Raw genomic sequence first — 20,773 nt, forward strand, 5'->3', positions numbered from 1 at the left:
TAGTTAAATCTTACCACCAGGAAGCAAAGGCGGGTATTTCACATGTGTAGAAAGTTTCCTTTGAAAATAGCCATTGAGCCCTGGCTGGCATAGCTCAGTGGATTGAGCGTGGGCTGGGAACCAAAGTGTCCCAGGTTCCATTCCCAGCCAGGAATCATGCCTGGGTTGCAGGCCATAACCCCCAGCAACCACACATCGATGTTTCTCTCTCTCTCTCTTTCTCTATCTCTCTATCTCTATCTCCCTCCCTTCCCTCTCTAAAAATAAATAAATAAAATCTTAAAAAAAAAAAGAAAATAGCCATTGAAATGTTTATGGGAATTAATCAAAAATGTTATTAGACAATGTTAAATCAACAGCTGCATACACAGTATCTTTTGCAAATATATGATACCATTATTCCTTGGTGTATTATATTATGGTTTTATTAAACACATTTTTAGAACTTAACAAAATAAGCTTATCATACTTATCTTCTTTTTCCCCTCCAGAGAGACAACCACAGAGTTAGCGGGAAGTCTACCAAGGTGAGCAGACAAGCTTTGCTTATTCTGTGCATGATTTCTGATGTACCCAGAAAAAAGTGCTGTAAGCTTTCAGAAAGGACTTCATTTTCTCTTTTTCACATCAGATTTTAAGATCCCATATTTCACTATGTAAAAGGCAAAAACTGTGTAGAAGTCACATAGAAGTGATCTAAACAAGAAGTGATGAGGATGATGCCCACGTGTGGCTTAGAGAAATTCTTATTCATTTTTGAAGTTCTGTCCTTTATCTTGGGATGTATGGATGAGCTATATTCTTCACAGACATCATCAACATGCTGTTTCTTTTATTATATTCATGGGATTGGCAATCTAAAGATGCATGGAATTGATTTTCTTTTTCTTCAGTATATCTGTTATTGTCACTGTGTTCAAAGATTTATAGATTTATGAAGGAATCCTGACATTCCCCTAAAGAACTTACAGTTTTGATGGTGACATATATATTGTACTTGTTATCATCATGGAAATAAATAATTAGTAATATTATCTTATCAGCAAAAATAAATCAATATATAAATTAATATATTTTATATATTTTTGATATTTAGTGACTTTACGAAGTAAGATATGATTAAGAGAATGCAAATTATAGAGAACTAGCCATCAAAAATGATTACCACCATTTATTAGAAGAAAAAAAGAAAGGGAGTGGCAATTCTTTGCTGGGCATCACGTACAGCACCTAGCATTGTGCCTTAGTCTTTGAAAGTGCCCAATAACCATTTGTGAATGAAGGAATAGGGTATAGAGTATTGGGAAATGGAAATCAAGGGAACCTTAATAACAAGAAAAAGAAGTGCAAACAGACTATGATAATGAACAGCACTAGGGAATAAGAACAGTACATATCGTCACCATCTGTTATAGGAGATAAGCACATTTGGTTGCTTTTTTATGTAAAGAAAATCTTTGCTTATAGGATCATGATTAATATTGCCAAAAAACTGTTTACTGTGATCCAAATATTTAAATTGCTCCGTGTCTTAATTCTTTGGATAATATCCCAAAGAAACATTTCAGCTGTGTGCCGGTTTGCAGGGTTAAAGCAGATGAGAGTTCTGGTGTATGTATCCCCTCTACTTGTTCGTGCTTGTGCCTTCACTCTGGACAGGGTCCACCCTGAAGGCTTAGGCATCCCATCATTTTCAGGGAGAAAGAGAGTTGTGTATCTGCCCATGATTGTGGTGAAGAAGTTAATCCCCAGATAGTGAAATCAAGAATGACTTTCAGACGTTTCTAAAATGGCTAAGGAGTGGACCACCCTCAGATGAGGCCCACAGGGAGCTGTATCATGCAGATAAAAATTACTCAGCTATCTGAAAAATCTGGTGTGCACCCTGAATTCCGTTAAGCAGCAGTGTTTATTATAGTGAATACCAAGTGGCATTTCCTGTATTCACTGCAAGTGGTCCTCTGTTGTAGCTGGTTTATTACTCAGGGAGGGTTCTCTCTCTTCTTGAGTTTGGTGGGAGATATTTTAGTAATGAGCCTACTTATTTTTTTTTCATGAGTTTTTGTTACTCCAATGTGGTATCATGTAACAAATAAACATGACAGTAATCTCATTCAAACTGCGATTCTCAGTCGTCCTAAAGGCATGGCAACCAGGGTGTGAGAAATGGCAGTTACTTCTCAATTAGCCTCGAATGGAGCCTCAGGTATTCTTCCTGACTTTCTGCACAGTCAGTGTAGGGCATGTCCACAGACCATTGTAACCTTCCCTCCCATTAACATGAAATCATATAGTATGTTGCTGACAACTACTTCTCTTGGCATTCAGAATTCAGAATATTTCTTTTGCTAGCATTTGTTTGCTTGTACACTCTTGTAGAATTCAGTTTTTCAGCTTTCAGCCTTTTTTTCCCCCAAATTTCTTCAGTCTGTCACTGGGAAAGTGCAAGTGAGCCCTGGAAAACCTTGGTGCCACTCAACACAAGGCACTTGGTGTTCTGTTTGTTTGTCGCCTAATGGTTAGTGGAATGTGACTTAAGGGTTTTTATACTTTTAGCCATAACAGCATGCTTCTGATGTGACATCCAGGAAAAACGAAAAATTGTGATTCAGGCAACTGCTAAGTAGTGGGTGATACAAGTGGCTGGATATAAGACAGTGGCGTCTTATAGCGGTTTGGTTTTCATTGGCTTTGCCTGTCTTGAAATTTTTGTGAAAAGCCATTTACAAATGTTGCACAGGGGTGGAGTTATTTCAACTTTAATTGCCTTACGTGGCATTAATTTAAAGTAGCTGGCCACTGGTTGATAATAGTCTGTGAAACTGTCTAAATCATGGAGCAATGGATGGTGTCCCGCTAGTTAAACATGCTTTGAAGCTGAAATGAGCTATGTGCACAAGGTGCTTGAACAGGCATCAGATTTGTTCTTCATTACTAATGATAACCTGAAGTGTTTCTGAGTTATTGCTATTGCTGAAATTAAAGCCTAGTAATAATGTGTCACCAGGAAAAATTAGATTATATGAGCAACATGCACTAAGTATTGTAATTATATTATAAATATTCAAATCGATGATCTTGTTGGGATTAAAACATATTTAAACTGGCTTCAGGTACTACTCATGCTATCCTCTTTATCTGGAAGCTCTGTGGAAATGGGATGGATGGCTCCATTTCTTGAAATGGGAAAGTGTTCATTTTTAATTTTACATGTAACTCCTTACTTCTGTTTTGCTGTAGCAAAGAACCCTTTAGCAATCTGAACAATTTGGGTTTTTTCCCCCATTACAAGCATGTCTTTCAAGAAGTTCTTTAATGGTGAGGAGTGTTTAGTTTATATAGGTATGTTTTAATTAAATAATGGTAAAATCCCAATTGTTCTAATGGGATACAGGCACTAAATTAGTTATTATAAGCTGGGTTTTTAATGCAAATGATGCCTATACAAAGACACATCTTTATTTTGGATAGCAGAGTAAAGGTATAAACAAGGTTAACAGAGATTTTAATGTAATCATGCAATATTAGTGGCTGTTTTTAAAAAAGAGAGAACATTTTAATCCGTGTTAATGTAGTCTGCTGTTTCTCAATGTAAACTGAACAGTATGGAAAATAAAGTGGCTTAATACACTTTACTGGAAGTAGCTTAAGTGTTACAACAGAGATTCACAGTCTGGTTCTTAATGCACAACACCGAGAAGTCAGGATAATCTTTGAGGAACATGAAGTATTGGTAAATGAAGCTTAAAATAATTAGGTATATAAATTAGATGTCATCTTTTACTATATTTTAGCATAAAACAGAGGAGGCAGGAGACAAAGATTAAAGTAAAGTTATGAAGGAAAAACTTAGACATTTTTTCTTGTATTTTAATCTAGTCACTTGATCTCTTTTCTATGCCTTTTTTGAGGGGGTTAAGGAACATAAGTACTCAGTATAAGAAATGAAACCCCCCAATTCCTAGCATATCACTACTCACCATAGGATAACTGTTTCAGACCCTCTACCAAAAATATAGGAACTGCTTGCTTTGTGTGACTATCAGAACTGAAAGCCATTAATTAAATTGCAACTTAACATATGCAATTTTTGTCTTAAACTGTTGAACTTTGTTCTCCAAAATTTGATCTGAACAGATTCTATGTAGCAGAAGGGCAAGAGTATACTTCCTGATTGACCATATTTCTCAGTCATGGGTGTGACTGGTCAGGTAGCAGCAAAAGGAAAAGGTGGAAGCAAAGAGAATCAAAATAAGCTCTGCCAGCTCAACTCACCCCATGTGGCTCTAGAGGGGTTTAAGTCAGATGTTCAGTCTCCTGTGGTGGGCTTTAGTAGCTAACATAATCTCATATTTCTCATTGTCTCCAATATGAAATTCTGACCTCTGAAAGACCTTTGAGAAATTAAAAGATAAAAGTATTGGTAACCAAAGGCAACAAAAGCAAAAGTGGACAAGTGGGACTACATCAAGCTAAAAAGCTTTTACACAGAAAAAAAAAATCAACAAAATTAAAAGGGAACCTAATGGATGAGAAAGATATTTGCAAATCATATATCTCATAAAGGATTAATATCCAAAATATACAGAGAATTCACACAACTTGATAGCAAAACAAAGCAAACCATCTGATTAAAAAGTGGACAGAAAACCTGAAGAGGTATTTTTCTAAAGAAGACATGCAGATGGCCAACGGGTACATGAAAAGGTACTCAGCATCACAAATCATCAGGGAAATGCAAGTCAAAATCACAATGAGATACGACCTCACACCTGTTAAAGTGGCTATCATCAAAAAGACAAGAGATAACAAATGTTGGCAAGGATGTGGAAAAAATGGAACCCTTGTGCTCTGTTGGCAGAATGTGAATTGGTGCAGCCACTGTGGAAAACAGTATGGAGGTTCCTCAAAAAATTAAAAATAGAACTACTATAGGATTTAGCATTACCACTTCTTGGTATTCACCCAAAGAAAATGAAAACAGGACATGGAAGAGATACCTGTACTCCCATGATAATGGCAGCGTTATTCACAAATGCTATGGAGATATGGAAACAGCCTGCCTGTCAGCAGACGACTGCATAAAGAAGATGTGGCATATGTGTATGATGGAGGAGTATTCAGCCATGAGAAAGAAGGAATTCTGCCATTGTGATAGCATGGATGGACCTTGAGGACATCATGCTAAGTGAAATAAGTCAGACAGAGAAAGACAAATACTGTGTGGCTGCATGGTATCACTTATATTTAGAATCTAAAAAATAAGTCAAACTCATAGAAACAGAGAGTAGGAAAGTGGTTGCCAAGACCTTGAGGTGGAGGAAATAAGGAAAAAAACAAAAACAGACAAACAAATAAAAATAATGTTGGTAGTTCCAGGCCAACCTCTTGCTAAGTAATCTAGAATTTATGAACATTTCCTCTCTTTTTTATAATCCCAAGAAAGAACAATTCCCTTAACTTTCATGGGACCCAAGTCTGGTTCAATATTTACAAAATTTATCATTTATTTATTAATTCAACTAAGGTGCATTGAGCACCAGCTATATGCCAAGGGCCCTGTGTTTGCAGGCTCTGTGATAGAAAACAAACAGAACATCATCTGTTCCCCTAAGTAGTTTGGTCTAGTGTGGCAGATACAGACAATCATAGTGCTGGGTGGAAAGTGCTTAATGCCATTAGAAAGGTAGAAAGACATGTAATCAAACTAAAGGCACCAAGGAATTTCAGCAACTAGATGGGCCACTTCTGTTTGGAGGAAGCAAGGACAGCGTCGTGAATCAACTTTCAGAGCAGATGGATCAGGTTTAAGCCTGTGGCAGTGGAGGGGGCTGTGCACTCCCCACAGAGGGAATGTCATCATTGATGCCTAGGGGAGATGTGCAACAAATATGTGTAAAAAACAAAAAAATGGTACCATCTTGTTGGTTAGAGTGCAGGGGCAGGAAGAGGAGCTTGGGGGATGATTGGTTGATGTGAAGGGAATGCTCCAAGCTATCCCTTAAGAAGGATAATCTGGAAAAATCAATAGAATGGATTTGGGGAAAGCAAAAAAGACTTGAACTTCTTTGTATAGAACCTCATGGTACCCCCAGACTTCACAATCCTCAGAGCCCCTCTCTTGTATATTTACTACTTAGTTAACACACAAAAATAAACCCTCTGGCCTAAGAGATTGGTTTCCAAACCTTACACTACCCAATTTTCTGCTTCCAGCACCCAAACATCATATTGCATACTGACTGTGAGGTCACAGTCACAGTTAGTATTCTCTCTTCCACCCTGCCTAAACCCCCACATCCTAAACTTATACAATGCATCTTCCACTCCTGGGCAGTGACTAAATTCTCTTTTGCATGAACCTTGCTCTAAATATATTTTTTAAATTATTTTTCTTAGGTTGACTCCATCTAAAAGGTACTGTAGCTATGTCAGGCCAGAAAAATGTAAATTGAGTTTGTAGCTATAGTTCAAAAGGTTGGAGAAGACCTAGCGTTGACCCAGTACCTGGTACATTCCTTTTTCTCCCCTGCCATTCTTGGCATGTTGGGTATGGTGTGCATCCTGTTCACAATCTGGTTGCAGCAGCTCCAGCCATCACATGGAGACCTGACCACATTTAGAGAAGAGCATTTCTTCTTATCTATCTTTATTTTAGGAAGAATTTGTTGCCCATGTCTAAGCTCTTAGAGAGGAAACTGGGCTTCTGGTGTGTTTCTAGACTTTATAATGAGAGAGATATTCTGCCATCAAGGAGGAAGGTATGCGTCAGGGTAGGGGGAAAATGGCTTGTACATACTTGAGGAATGATATCTGCCACAGGACTCTTCTGCTTCTTCTTTTTTTTTTTTCCTCCTCAACCTATACCAGCCAGGCTTTTGACCCTTTGGTTCTACTATACAGGGCTGGTCAAGGTCAACAGCAGCCTCCATCTAGCTAAAATCAGAGGCCATTTATCTGTTTTCTTATTTGGCTTCCACTCAAGATAAGGACTTCTTCCTTCTCCATGAAATGCCTCCTTAGGGTCTGAGACACCAAACTCTCCCCATTCTCCTCCTCTCTCACTGGCCATCCTTTCTCAACCTTTGTGACTATTCTTCCTCTTTTATTTGACTCTACATGCTGAGATGCCAAGGTTCCTCTTGCTCATTTCTCTCTTCACTTGTAGAGAGGATGTGGAGAGAGATTTCATCTAGTTCGATGGTTTTAAATATCATCTTCATATGGTTCATTCCTATTTTTATATCTCCAGCCCCAACTTCTTTGAGCTTCAAATCTGAATACCCAGGTGTCAATTTAACATCAATACTTAGATATAAAATCAAACACTTGATGTGACCAAAAAGAACTTCTGAACCCTACCCATACCCACTTTACCACCATGCACTCAATTGCTGAAACAAGAAACCTAGAGTTATTTATATTGCCTTTTCCTCACACTTAGCAGACTATACATCAGCAAAGCCTACAAAATTTATTTCTAATTTGTTTTCCCCATCTCTCTCTAAGCCATCGTAAAGTCCCACCTGCACTATTAAAATGGCCTGCCAACTAGTTTCTCATTTCCTCTGTTGCAATGCAATTTCCACATAGCAGCCCAAGTGATCTTTGAAAAGTTATCAAACTCTCTCTTCCTTCTTTCAACAGCTCTAATCTTATCATGAGAACCCCCCAACCCCCACATGACCTCATCTAAACCTGATCATCTCAAAGGCTCCATCTCCAGTTTCTATTACATTAGGGGTTAGGGCTTTAGCATATGCATTTAGGGGGATGCACACAAACATTCAATGATAACAGGAAAGGAGGGAGAGACCTTTAAAGAAACCTTGTCCCAAAGAACCAGTGGTCGATGAGATATAGTATCTGTGCCCTCTGTCACCCTTCTCCCTCTGCTCACTGCTTTATATTCTTGGCACCCAGAAAAAAAATCATCTTACTGGCTGAAATGTATTAACCTGAATTTGTTAACAGGCTGTTTGGAGCCGTTGTTGTTGAGTGCATATTAGCATAGAGGTTAAGACATTGGACTTTTGGTTCAGACACTTGAATCTTGTATTGGCCATTTCTTAGTCGTGTGACCTTGAGCCATTTAGTTAATATCTCAGTTTCCATGTTTCATTTGTAAATTTGGAAAAATTGTGATATCCATCTTATAGTGTCACAATGAGAAGATAATCCTTGTAAAATATTTAGCTCAGAGCCTGGCAAACAATAAGCAAACTAATACATGGTAGCTATTATAGTGATTCATTCAAAGACAGCTTCATGCTAATTATTTTTTATCAACACTTGGATAGTGTCCATATCCAAGACAAGGCGCCTTATTGCATTAGAAGAAACAGGCTAGTGAAGTGGTTTAGCACATGTGCCCTGGACCTGAATCCGGTGTGTGTTCATATCCCAGTTTGGTCACTTACTTGTTCTGTGACCTTAGTAAGTTTCTTAGTTACTCTGTGTCCCGTTTGCTTCATCTGTGAGATGGGGGGTGAGACAGGACCAATAATTCTGAGAATGAAATGAAGTGATACATGAAAGTGCTCAAAACAGTGCTTACTTTGTTGTTGTTTTTTTTTTTTTATTATGGGAAATTCAGGTTGTATACCGGTTGAAATTTGAGGTGGGGGATGAAAGGGTGTCAAACTATAGGCTATATAACCCTCTAATTCAGATATTAATTATTCAGTGGCCAGATTTTTGCTTTGCTATGAATGATTATTGATTAAAAACAAAATACCCAAGCAATGAATATAAACTTCCCTTGACCCTGCTATAGTACAAGAAAATAACAATTACCCGAAGAAAGTATGTATGCAAATACTCCCCATCTATCATAGCCAGCTATATCAGGAACACGGTTTTTATTAACTCTCCAAATTATCTAAATCAAAACATTTAATTCTTTATAGATGCATTTAAGAGCCCATAGTGGCTGAATTAAATTACACTTGTTTTGTAATATAGTGTCCTGATGTGTAACAGACTATCAAAGGAACCATCTTTACAAGGAAAACTTTAGAATATTGCTAACTTACTCACTGCATGACCTATTTAAACTGCTCAGATTCTTCTTGTTGTAGGCTACATAATTAGATTTTAAATGGAACATGATAAAGAAATTATACTGGTGCTCTCCAGAGATTTTGATACCCTGTTTGGCCCTTTGTAAGAATATAGCAAAGGCATACTTTAAAATTTAATAAAGGCCTGGCCTAATTTTTTTCTTTTTAGATTTTCCTTTATCTGCTCAGTAATCCAGAGCTATGCTATATTATCCACAAGTGTTACCTGAAATAAATGATCAAAATAAAGATTCCTAAAAGCACATTTATCCTAATTTGAGAATTTTATTATTTGCACTTGAAAGCTTTTGTGTAGCAGTTGAACTCCTTTAAGATAAAATGTGCCATTTCCTGAATACGTCACTGTAGAGAACTGGAGCTTGATTCACTCTGCTTGTGGGAGCATTCATAGCTTCAGAGCTTCTGGAGCAAGGGGGTTGGAGACGGTTTCAGCGGAAGATGAACTTTTACAAGTAGAATTCCTTATTTGCTGTGTAAAAGTCGCACCTCTCGAGAGGAATAAAGGGAACGCATGTGCGTGCACACACACGTGTGCACACACGAGTGCGCGCACACACCCAGCCTGCAGAAAGCAGAGCCAATGGCAGAAGGAAGGAGAGTTCCTGGCTTGAGTGTCCTAAGAGCCATCACATCCTCTTGGGTAAATGATTTTGTGTCATAACTTCCAGTCATTCATCTTTTGTATTTAAAGGAACACTGCCAAGATAAAATGGTATGTTGCATACAGCTATTTTTTATTTACGTAATACCACTTTGCTGAATAAAAGCTTCTCTGGCCCCTCTGAAGGGTTTCCAATTTTGTTGTCCACTGAGCTTTGACAGAACACCAGGTGGGAGAGTTCTGCTGTTCAGGGTGGTTTGGTTGTCTTCAACATTTGCCTCCATTGATGTTTGCAATTATCAAGCTGCCGAGAGTGTATAAATTAATAAAATTCATTCTCATTTATACATACTTAATTTTAAACCTTGTAAACTTTTCTTTTCAAATTAGGTTTTGTAAATGTTTCTATTATGCATTTCCCTTTTCCCTCTTTCTGGCAAATATATAGTTTTCCTTTTGGGCTCAAACCACTCAAGCATCCTGTGTTGTTTTCATTTTTCAAATAAGCAACATTAAACTCACATAGCAGTGGATAAAACCAAACATGAGGCCATGACACAAGCCAACAGAGAAAATAAATTCACCATTTAGCTTGACTATTCATCCTTAACCCTCTGCTTGTATAGGTTCATCCTTATTCATTCCTAACCTACCACTGGGTGTAACTTGAAGGAATAAAGCTGAGTTACATATAGGATTATAAAGAGAAATCCAGATTGGGAGTATGGTTATCCAGTGAATAAGTGGAAATTCTGTTTACCACCACAGGGCAGCACGGCAGCCCCTCCCTCAGCAGATTCAGATCTGTGGATCTCAGGCTGGTATCTATAAGCGTGTCATCTGGTGTCCCACAACTCATTACAGAGCGTGTTGTTCTTCTTCCAAAGTAAAGGAAATCATTCCCAAATTATATTTTACTGAAATAGGCTTATGTGACTAGCTCACAACTTATGTAAATATTTAATGAATAATGAAGAGGCTTATGGACATAATAGATGATGAAACTTTAAAATGAATCTGTGGATATTAAGAACATCCTTATTACTAGTTGCATCTTTGAGAACCTGGAAGATAAAAGATACAGCGATCCCTGTGTTTAAGAACCAAAAAATTCTAAAAGTGGAACTCTGATTTATAGTTAGAAAAACTATGTTCTTCCTTGGATCCCAGTGCAAGCACAGGGTCTGTCACATGACACGGTGAAAACATTTTTATTGAGTACATTAAGTACCATATAAATTGACTAAATATTTGAGTTCACAGGAGAGAGAACATTTTTTGTATGGCAATTAGAAAAATATCACAATGGACGATATAGATCTTCTGGGAAAGGAAAGAGCAGTAACAAAGCAAAGAGCAAGGAATGTGGAGTGCCCTGAAATGGAAATTCAGCCAGCTGGTTTCAACCAGATGGTTTGTTAAGAGGATAATGAAATATGGGATTAGAGAAGTTGGTAGAAGCCAGCGTGCAGCTTTAATGATATACTAGTTTTGCTTTTGGTTTGCTTTGTTTTCTTTCCAGGAGGCCATTGGAGGCATTGGAGCAGGATGCATGTATGATTCAAAGAGTGTGTTGGCAAGGTTAATCAGATGGTGTCCTGCAGAATGTATTTCAATGGGAAGAGAAGAGCTCACCAGCCCAGAAACTTCCTGAGGACTAGGGCCAAGTCCATTTTGCTCACTTTTTTATCCTCAACACCTAGCACAGTGCCTGCAGCATAGAATAGGTGCTCAAATATATGACAAATCAATGAATAACTGAGGGATAAGGATTTTTCTAAATAGTGTAAATGAGGAAAATGAATACTTGAAGTAGCCTGGTCATTGTAGGAGGAAAAAGGCACTGGCTGATTAGAGAAAGTAGTGGGAAAAACAAATCAATAAAACTTAGGTAATGAAGGAAAAAGCAGTCCAAATGATCATCAAGTTTCCAGTTTGGGAATGTTGCAATAACACCACCACCAATCAGGGCAGTCTGGAGGAAGAGCTTGCTGGGAAATGTGGCTAGAAAAATGGTTGTTTCATATTGAGTTGGAGATAAAGGCCAGCTATTAAAATGAATGTTTCTGGTGGGAGTGAGGGACGCTTGTGGACATGGAACCGAAGGTTTGACTGTCTGGGAATAAAGTGTTTGGGAAGTCTGCATGGAGGTTTTGTTGAAGACCTTTTGTCCACACAAACAGGTCTTGCAGTTGTGTTTCATGGTAGCATCCTTTGCCAAATTAGTCTGGATGCAAATTTGGAAGGGAGTCCTTGAGGACAAATAATGTTGAAGCAGAAATAAATGCAATAGACCAATGGCTTCTAGTTCATTCTGGCAATCTCTCAGGAGAATAATGAAGGAGTTCTCTGGGGTGACTTACATCCCTTTTAAACGCCCACTTCAATTGCCATCTTGTTCCTGACTTTCACTATGAAAATTTGGTGCACGACACCATTAGCAGAGTTCCGCTGGCAGCAGAATTGTGTTTGCTGCCTGCTCTCATTTGGCCTTTCTCATCTTGGCCTAGTGCTTCTTGGCTAATTCCATCATGTCAGAAGTTTCGTGTCTTTTGGGTTCTTGCCTGAAGCTCTGGCAGCTGACAGTGTTCAGTTGAGAAAGACCTATCCAAGTTCAACTTCCATGATGCAAGAGTCTCTCTTTAATACTGGGGTAAATTGAAACCCAAGTTGAATGCAGTATTGTAGCTCTTCATTTTGTAAGCTAGTTCCTGTATTGCTTGAATACTATACATTAAAATTTTCTATAAAAGAGCACAGATTATTTTGGGGATGCTTTGAAACAACTTTACATGTAATAGTTAAGGGAAAATAGATCATAAAACAGCACCTGGTAGCTTATATAATATATTAGCATAGGGGTTGTTGGGCCACGTAGATTTTAAATTTTGTTAATGTGCAGGGACACTCAGACAACCATACAGAGATGCTTGTGAGGGTGAAAATGTTATAGTCCTATTTCTAGCCAGAGTAAAGGACAGTAGTACTTAGCAGTTGGAAAGTGAGAGCCTGTGAAAGCAACTCAGGACCAAAGGACAAGGTAAAGTCAGAGTAGTTGTCTTGACTTCTCACAATCAGCGTCTCTGCAAAGATTTTCCAGATGCTTCACTTGTCTCTTCCCCTTCCACTCTCTCTGGAGTCTCTCCCTCCTCTGAAAAGTATGTGCCTTGTGGCTGATGTTGGTAAAGTAGAAAGAAGCAAAAAGACCTTTAGAAGGAACAAAGGTAAAGAAATGGTTACACTCACTCAATACAAAATAAATTAATATAATATTTAAATAAATACATGCTTTTCATAAAAAAATAAATGGGTGCTGTCAGTGGAGTAATAATTACATTTAACATTAAAGTTGTCAAAGAACACAATGTAATCTGCATGAGAATTGTACAACTATTCTTATGTGAGTATTCTCCTGCCAAACCAGCCCCTGGATTGTTTTTTTGTTTGTTTGTTTTATGTCGATTCTTAGTACTTTAGAGCTAGATGGAATTTATTTTGTATCATCTTGTTTTATATATAAACAGGCTGTGCATTAGAGAGTCAAAAGCAAGTCCTCATAACCCCACGATCTTCTTTTGCTGGACAAGCTGATATTCACGTGGTGTCAGTGGAGTTCAGTCATTATTTCAGGGCCTGTTTTGGAGCCATAGAACCAGAATCCCCTTGAACTCCTTTTGGCATCTGAACTTTCCCCCCTTCTTTGGTAACCTCTGTATTTCCACCATAGCCTTATTCTGCTAAATGAAAGCAAAGTGCTGAAACTAGTGTTGGTTGTTACTTATATCCTGGTGTACAATAGTGCTCCTCAAATCTTAATGTGCATGTAAGTTGCCAGGGGATTTTATTGAAATGCAAGTTCTGATTCAATTGGTCTGGGATGCAACCCAAAATTCTCTCTTTTTTTTTCTTTTTATTGAATTTGTTGAAGTGACACTGGTTAACAAAATTATGCAGGTCTCAGGTACACAATTCCACAGCATATCATCTGTACACTGTATACAGTGTGTTCACCACCCCAGGTCAAGTCTCTGTCCATTACCATTTATCCCACCTACACCCTCCTTCATCTCCCCCAACCCCTCTCCCCCAACAATCACCACACTGTTGTCTGTGTCCATGAGTCCTTTCTCTTTATTCTCTTTTTTGCTCAATCTATCCACCCCCTAACCCCCAATCCTCCCCTACTCTGACAGCTGCCGGCCTGCTCTCTATCTGTGAGTCTGTGTCTGTTTTGCTTGCTAGTTCCATTTGTTCATTAAATTCCATATATGAGTGAAATCACATGGTACTCGCCTTTCTCTGACTGGCTTATTTTACTTAGCATAATGCTCTCCAGGTCCATCCATGCTTTCACAAAGGGTAATATTTCCTTCTTTTATACAGCTGAGTAGTATTCCGTTGTGTAAATGTACCACAGCTTTTTTATCCACTCATGTACTAATGGACAGACTGCTTCTAAATCTTGCCTATTGTAAGTAACACTACAGTGAACACAGTGGTACACATATTCTTTGGAATCAGTGTTTTGGGGTTTTTGGATAAATTCCCAGAACTGGAATTGTTGGATCATAAGGTAGTTCCATTTTAATTTTTTGAGCTATCGCCATACTGCTTTCCACAGTGGCTGCACCAGTCTGCATTCCCATCAGCAGTGCGCAAAGGTTCCCTTTTGTTCACATCCTCACCAGCTCTTCTTATTTGTTGATTTATTGATGATGCCATTCAGACAGGTATGAAGTGATATTTTATTGTGGTTTTAATTTGCATTTCTCTGGTGATTAGTGACTTTGAGCATCTTTTCATGTTTATTGGCCATCTGTCTGTCCTCTTTGGAGAAGTGTCTATTCAGGTCCTTTGCCCATTTTTAATTGGATTGTTTGGGATTTTTTTGTGTGTTTTCTTTTATATATTATATGTAAAATTTGGATATTAACCCCTCATCAAATGTATCATTGGTGAATATGTTTTCCTATTTAGTGGGTTGTTTTTTCATTTTGTTGATGATTTCCTTTGCTATGCAAAACTTTTTAGTTTGATGTAGTCCCATGTGGTCATTTTTTCTTTTGCTTCCCCTGTCCAAGGAGTTAGGTCAGAAAAGATATTGCTGTAAGAAATGTCTGTGATTTTACTGCCTCTGTTTTATTAAAGGATTTTCATGGTTTTTAGTCTCATTTAAGTCTTTAATCCATTTTGAGTTTATTCTTGTGTATGGTATAAGAAGGTGATCTGGTTTCATTTTTTTGTATGTAGCTCTTGAATTTACCCAACATCATTTATTGAATGGACTGCCTTTACCCCATTATATATATGGTTTTGCCTCCTTTGTCAAATATTCATTGACTATAAAGGTGTGGGTTTATTTCTGGGCTCTTTATTCTGTTCCATTGATCTATATATCTGTTTTTATGCCAGTGTCATGATGTTTTGATTACTGTGGCTTGTAGTATAGTTTGATATCATGTAGTGTGATTCCTCCAACTTTATTATTCTTTTGCAAGATTGCTACAGCTATTCAGGGTCTTTTGTGGTGACATATAAATTTTTTGAAATATTTGTTCTATTAAATACGCCATTGGTATCTTGAATCTATAGATTGCTTAGGGTAGTATGGACATTTTAATGATGTTAATTCTTCCTATCCATGAACACGGTATGTAATTTCAGTTATTTATATCTTCTTCAATTTCTTTCTTCAGGGCTGAAAGTCTCCATTTCTAACAGCTCCCCTAGGAGTTCTGAGAATTCTGGTCTTTGGGCCACCCTGTGCACAAGAAAGGAAGTGTGGAACCACCAGTCACATTTCATTTGAGAGACATGACAGTTGCTTTCCACATTCTACATCCATATCTTTAGAAATATGATGCTTTTATTTATATTATTTTACCTTACATCTCTGGTTGGCTTGATACTATTTACTTTTTGAGAAGATGCTACAAAGCATTTTGGATACTGCTGCTGCAGGAGTAATTTCTTTTCAAACTCTGAGTTATTATAAATCTGTTCAAGAAGTCCATGGATTTAGAAGATTTAGAAGAATTGTATAAAGGCAATATTATGTTTTTGAGTTCATATGAGTTTAGAATACAATATCAATCAAGATTTGACTTTCAATTCTGAGTTTATAGTGAGTAGTTATCATTAAAGCAGAGTTTGGCTATTAGAAAGTTTTATTTTACATCTATGAAGTCTTGTTGATGTCAAGTAATTGAGCTCCCAGGTGTTCTCATTCTGTACCTGTGACTGTAGACAGGCAGTATATGTCTAGGTGGTCTGACCATGTGAATATATGTGTATATTCATATTCAGGAATCAGCTTCAGAACTGTAGTCAATTCACAGGCTATAAGCTGATTCATGGAAACTGACATTTATGGACTGCATGGATGTTAAAATTATCTTTTCTTCATTCTGTATGAAGCTGAAAAGTGTTTTTGAAGCAAAAATACTTCTCTCCTTTCACCTCTATTCCCATTTATCTCCTCCTCTCCCCTCTACTAAAGTAAACTGGGGTGTCTTGGATATCGCAATCTAATTTGGAATGATTCAAGAGAAATGGAGAGACAGGTAACATTGAATATGCAGAATTCAGTAATGAAAAATAGTCACTTCAGTGAAAAGCCAGCTGTTCTTTGTTTTCTAATAGGCTTGTGGTGTTGATGAAAAATAGCATTCAAGTAAACTTTACCAAGTAAAATTCGTGTGATTTAGGGTATTATATTGTTTTGCAGAATAGGAAATGTTATTTAGATTGTAAAAAAAAAAAAAAAAAAGCTGAACAGTACAGTCAGTTCAAAGACCCAAATACCAAAGCATTATCTTTAAATTTAGAGAATGAAAAATGCTAGTGCATCATATTTAAGGCATGGTGTGATAATTCTTTCAGAGAAAATTCCTGTGTTTTCTGCATTTTTCAAATTTCATTTGAATGAATGCTTTATGGATTTTTATGACTCTTAGGAATGTGTTAAAATGCCACTGCACACATGCCAGGCAACTTAGATTTAAGGATTCTCGACTTGAATTATCACATTCTGCTATTTTCTTACTTGGAAAAAAATAAGAGTTTTGTCATAATTCTGAGTTACTTTTCTGTATCTCCCCAGTGAGTTTGTAAGTCCGGTGAGTTTCCCCCAGAGCAGACCCTGAGACAAGGATCAGAGTGCAAGGATGTGAGGGAAGTGAGGCAGGGAGGAGGGACAGCCAGGAAACACATGTTCCTGAGTAGGCTACTGCCTGGGCAGCAGGGACTGAAGCTCCCTGGGACCCTGTTCCACTGAGGGGTAAGCAAGCTGGAATAACTGTGATAATGTCTTACCCTTCAGTGGTTGACATTGCTCCAGGCCCCTTTTGTTCTGAAGCTCTCAGTGTTCCCTGTGTTCAGGCCAGTCACTCTAAGGACTAGAGGAAGCCCTCTCTGAAAGGCTGAAAAAGGCAGGAATCCATAGACATCTAGGGAAGGAGCTGCAGGTGACCTTCAGGACAAACTCAGGGCATAAAAGCAAGGCATTGACAGTACCTATCTCATCAGTGTGATCACACTGCATTCCCAGTGCCTGTTGTAGTCCTGGTACCTAGCAGATGCTTAGTAAGTATTTATTCAGTGTATGAAGGAAAGAAGGGAAGGAGAGAAAAGGGGTGGGCGGGGAATGCATGATTCAAATAGAATTGGGAAAGCCAGCATTGGTGTCTGGTCAGCCAACAATGGTGTTAACTTCGTAACCACCATCAGGTTGGTCTTGTATCCCCTTTTCTGGGGCCTGAGTGACGTTCTGGAGAAATCACACAAGAGGAGCGCCTGAGAAGACAGCTTCAAGCTTGCAAAGTTTGACAGTATCAGCAAAGGGTTAATAAGTTAGAAATAGGTATTCCTTGCCAGAAACATGAGCAGAAAGTGTTTGGCAATGGTTACTTTCTTTTTTCCTGGAGGAGTGAAGACATGTGCTGCAGGGCCAGCATGGAGCCGGGAGCCCAATGCTGTTTCTCTCCTGGGCCTGCCATGGCTCTGGCACTTGCTGCGCGGCAGGCCAGTCACAGAGTGACGTGAGGATGTATCCATAAACACGTGCTTTCTTTAGCAGGACTTGTAGCTCCTCCTGACAATTTCCTCATACTGATTTATTGATTTAATTTTTCGTTGGCCATAGTGGTAGTTATAAAGTAAATTTACCCCAGGAAAAAAAATATATTTGGGGAATTCATTAAGGCCAGCATTGCACTTGGATGCTGGACTCCCTTTCTGTCTGCCCAGAACAGCTGCATAAAAGAAGCAAGTGACACCACGCAAGCGACAACTGACTGTCTTTTCCATTTATCCTGTTGGGATGGTGGGAATTGAAGAATATGAGTGTTGTTTTTCTCGTAATAGTTAATCTTGGAAATCAAAAGTCAAATGACCCTCACAAACACCGCATTTGTCCTCCTGTTTGAATTTCAGCTGTGTATTTCTCTTTTTCCATTTTGATTTAAGGCTCAGAAATAAAAATTGTCTTGAATATGTTTTTTCCTACTTTTGACCCTGTTTTTGTGTGACAGTACCCCAAAATTTAGCAGCTTAAAGCAACAAACCTATATTATCTCAATATCTCTGGTTCAGGAATCTGGGTATGGCTTTGCTGAAGCCTAGTTCTCCCAGGCTTCTCACAAAGCTGCAATCAAGCTTTAGGCTGCAGTCTCATATGAAATCTCAACTGAGGAAGGATCTGCTCTCAGGTGCCTAAACATGGGTTTTGGAAGGATTCCATTCCCACAGACTGCTGGACCGAGCGCTTCGGTTCCTGGTTTTCTGTGGGCTGGGGCCTCCCCTGCTTCCTTGCTATGTGGGCCTCTCCACAGGGAAATTGGCATCCATTGTAGCAATCAAGAGTAAGAATAAGACAGGGCCAGCAAGATGGCAGTCACAGTCTCTTTTTAATCTAATGCCATAGTGACATCCTGTCACTATTACTGTGTTCTCTTTGTCATAAATGAGTCATGAGGTTGAGCCCATACTCAGAGGAAGGATAATACAAGCACATGAGTAGGAGATATATGAGGACCATTGGGGGCCATAGTAGAGGCTGCTTATATAGATACGATTCCAAATTACAATCTGATGGAAAGTTATTTTTGCTGCAACTAAATGCTGTATTCTAAGACAAACTCTCAGTTATTTGTTATGATGTGGATTAATACCTTGAGGGTGAAGAAGAAAGAAATCATAGGGCCAAGTAATTGAAACTTTTCCTACCATGGCTAAGAAGGAACCAGAGTTCAAGCCCAGGGAAGGCTCAGGGAAGGCCCTGTGTGTCTGCTTTTGTGGGTGAAGAAACAGGTACTACTATCCGATGAGTACCTATGAGGGCTGAACTTCTACCTGGGGCTGAAGGAAGAGTTGGTTAAGTTTTGAAAGGAGAATGACGTGTGGTCTGGGACCTAGATAAGATGGTAGAGCAGACACTGAAGTGTGCACTTCTTAGCCTTGGGTAAACTGAGAGCCATGTGGGCTGGACACAGCCGGGCTCGCTAGAACAGTTTCAACAGTGGTGGCATCTGTGCCTAGCAGACGCAAGGGTATCGGTATGCCTGGGAATGTCTCTCAGGCTAACTGGAGGTGGTGAGATCTCTGGGAACCTCTGTGTATATCTGAGTGGCCAGTGGTGGTTATGGCAGTCACTGGCATTAAACCGCATGGAGCTGTGGATGCTTCATACCTAATGTCCAGGAGTTGGTGACAGCAAGGGACTGTCAGCAGCATCAGCAGCTATTCCAGGATAGAAGCCCAGGAAAGTGGTAGTTAACTATGTTGACAAATTTCTGATGGGGCTATTACAGTATGTCAATGTGCACTCTCAAACAATATGTTTCCATCTTCCCACCTTTCCCCTGCTGGTTTGATTGAGAAAACCATAGCGACCGAAAGTGCAAGATTTATACAGACAGCATAGCAGGGGATTGGGTTGTGAGCAGGGGGCCCCTTTGGGAGGAATTTACCTTTTAAAACGAGAGGGGGAACAGGTGCTCTGGAAATGGCTTGTAGCTGCACAAGGGTGGGGGTGGCATTCCTGGAGGGAAAGGTTACTTAGATTAACAACACTCTGCTGAAAATGATGCCATCCTGGCTCTGTCATTAAAACAGGTGGCTGTCATTATGGCCGCTCGCTCATAATGGGAAGATAATACAGGCAGAGAGAGATTTATATAGGCCCCAGAAAGATGAAATTGCACATGAAGGGGGAAACAAGGCATAAAGAGGGCCAACTGGGGGGTTCTCTCCCCACAGGACTGCACGTGATGCCCATTAATGGCGTAGCATTTGTGTGTCTCTATCCGGAGGCTTCTTTTCCTACAGAGCTTTCATTTATTCAGGCTTATTCAAGTATCATTCAGGAAAGATTCTTTTTTCCCCTCTTTGGATGTTTTTCTTCCATTTAAGAGAGTAGTAAGTATAAAAGTATACTGTGTGCAACAAAAGTCACCCCTCTTCTTTTCTGGCAGTTCATCTTGGCTGCTTAGGAGATGGTTGGGAATTTGGAGTTGGCTCCTGATAAAGAGGTCATAAAGGTTCCCATACTGGGTGAGGTTGGTGACGGGCCTATATGCCCTGTTTTTCTTTTCTTAAAAAGATGAAGTCTAAAAAATTATTTTTTTATTTTAATACACACTTATATGGTGCTAATTATTGCCAGGAACTGTTCTAACCGTTTTGTAAGTGGTAACTCAGTTAACACTCACAATAACACTTTTGAAATAAATGCTGTCATGATCTCCATTTACAGTGACTTGTCCAAGTTCACACAGCCAGCAAGTTGTGGAGTTGGGTCCCAGCCCAGGCAGACTTGCTTCCGAGGCCACGCTCCTGACCACTGCAACACATTGGCTACACAACACACATTTCATTCATTTTCAGTTTTAGGGGTCATTTAAACTATTCATCTGTCCTCTCTTTGAGTCTCTCTTCTGGCAAGAACCCATTTTAAAATGGTAGCTTGTTGGACGTGGTTGCATTAAAGGTCGGTAAGCTATCAGAATTGCACTTAAGCCTGAGCAGACTGCGGTGTTTTCCATTTCACTGGGTGTCTTTAAAATGTGCAGCACGTGTCACAGTCAGACCT

The 20,773-nt window shown here is 39.0% G+C and overlaps 1 protein-coding gene across 1 annotated transcript in view; it reads left to right on the forward strand.

The window, feature by feature from the left end:
• Window positions 1–509: 509 nt before the first annotated feature.
• CELF2 (CUGBP Elav-like family member 2) overlaps window positions 510–20,773 on the forward strand; it is a 391,137-nt gene continuing 370,873 nt past the window's right edge. Inside the window, exon 1 of the mRNA XM_045857938.1 lies at window positions 510–527. The gene's annotated coding sequence lies outside the window, so the exon portion shown is untranslated. The remainder of the gene's footprint in view (window positions 528–20,773) is intronic.

This window comes from Phyllostomus hastatus, unplaced genomic scaffold (genome assembly GCF_019186645.2).
Source record: "Phyllostomus hastatus isolate PE091 unplaced genomic scaffold, TTU_PhHast_1.1 phas_scaffold_1674, whole genome shotgun sequence".
NCBI classification, from domain to species: Eukaryota; Metazoa; Chordata; class Mammalia; order Chiroptera; family Phyllostomidae; genus Phyllostomus; species Phyllostomus hastatus.